Source organism: Anopheles stephensi, unplaced genomic scaffold (genome assembly GCF_013141755.1).
Source record: "Anopheles stephensi strain Indian unplaced genomic scaffold, UCI_ANSTEP_V1.0 ucontig8, whole genome shotgun sequence".
NCBI classification, from domain to species: domain Eukaryota; kingdom Metazoa; phylum Arthropoda; class Insecta; order Diptera; family Culicidae; genus Anopheles; species Anopheles stephensi.
Genome location: NW_023405449.1, coordinates 28,633 through 30,556, shown reverse-complemented (window position 1 = coordinate 30,556; position 1,924 = coordinate 28,633).

The following is a 1,924-nucleotide window of genomic DNA, read 5'->3' as shown; positions in this document are numbered from 1 at the left end:
ATTGCGTGTCACAAATGTATAAAGCAAAAGAAAAACTATTCCAAGTAATTTTTGTTCCATTTTTGTGAAACCAAATCAACACATATGTACGCTCCAAAAAGTGGAATGCGAATGGTCTGATGTTTCTAACATATGAAATGTCCTGAAAGATTTTTATCCAAAGCCTTCTCAGTCGTGTTTATTCGTCGCGTATCATTCAGCCACGTGTTTACTGAGAATTTTCTGAAAGTATTTTCTACTAAATGTTAATGGCTAATCCAACCTTTTCTTCTTCCGGCAAAAAGCGCTTCCGGGTAATGTGAAAGATATTCATTAACAAATCCTAGTTTCCCAATCATTTACTGCTAGTTGTGTTATTCTAAATCCGACTCTATGCTTGGCTCCCATAGGTTGGTTGAATTTCGTGATGGGAATCGAGGTTGTTCATGAAAGACTATGTTTTCAGCAAGTATTAAGGAATTCAGTCAGTAATTTCAAATTTATACTGTCGATTAAGTGTCTGTTTTAAGTGTCTATTTCAAAATTCCACGATAATAGTTCTACCGATTTCAATTTAATTTTTAGTACACCTATGGTAAGAATGAGAATAATGTTTGCTGTAGTTATTATCCCGCTAAATGTTCCGTATGTTTGCTATGCTTCTCTATGTACCACATTACCAGACGAGATACTGGGAAACTTTTTTTGTATTCTATACATGATTCTCAGGGCAAGAAGGAGTGTCCTGATTACAGCAGAAACATTGATATTCTTCCTGTATATGTTTTGAGACTTTTCTGTATTGTCTCTTTTTTTTTGAGAAATGCATTCAACCCTCTCCATAAGCTATTATTTCTTTTTTTTTTTATTCATAAAGAACGGCCTGGCCGTATTGCTTAAAGCTAAATTACAAATATAAGTACAATTCACGATGGTTTGGAAACATTTCCTTCTCCAAACCGTGAAAGGGCACCTTATCCCGGGTGAGCTCGGTTGATATATATCCGTCATCCAGTAATAGTGTTGGTTGCGAGGGTCGGTATCGTAGGTGATCATCTCATCCCGTTTGTTTTCTGCGTGTCGAGATCCAGCGTTTTTCCATCCCTCTGGCTTGTCTGCTTTCTTTGACCGTTGCAACACGCCATTGTAACGGTGTAGTTTTGGTCCTGGATCATCCTGGATATTCCGTCTATGCCATACCAAGCCCCACTAATATCGCACTCATTCATACATTCATTCATTCAATCAGTCAAGCTATTATTTCTTAGCGTATATACAAATGCTAGTTATAGTTACTTGGACGCAGAAAGGCAATGTAGTGGTTAATACTACCATGCAAATACCAAAAAAACCCTCGAGTTCATTATTATTTCGGCATTCGGCCAGGTTGTAGTATCCATTTCTAAATATATAAATATTATTAACATGAACTGGTAAGCGGTTGAATACATGGTTGCAACCTCGAACATATGCCTTGAAAATGCAATATAACGTATATTTCGGAACAAAGAAGAATTTTGATGTAAGTTATGCCTCGTTCAAATGTCAACTGATTATTTACTGACTGGTTTTTCACCGAATCATTCACAAAATGTCGTACCATATACGCGAAGCTTGTCTTTACGGGTTGTTGTAATTATAAATATTGAATTCTATCCTGATTTAGTTATTCTTAAATAAATTAATTTTTAAATAGAGCTCATGTCTACGATACGTTTCATCTGACTAATCAAACTAAACAAGCATCTGTTTTTGGGAATAAAACAAAAGCTTGATGTGATAGCTAAATGTGATAGTGACGTATCGTGGTTTTTTGGCATGCTATTATGCTATTGGTGCGGTCCGGGGGTGTGCAAGACTGACTTCCATCCAGTTACCGGTAACAAAAATCATAGAAAGCTATAGAAGGCCAAATAGACGAGTTAGAAATTGTGAATTTGGGTTT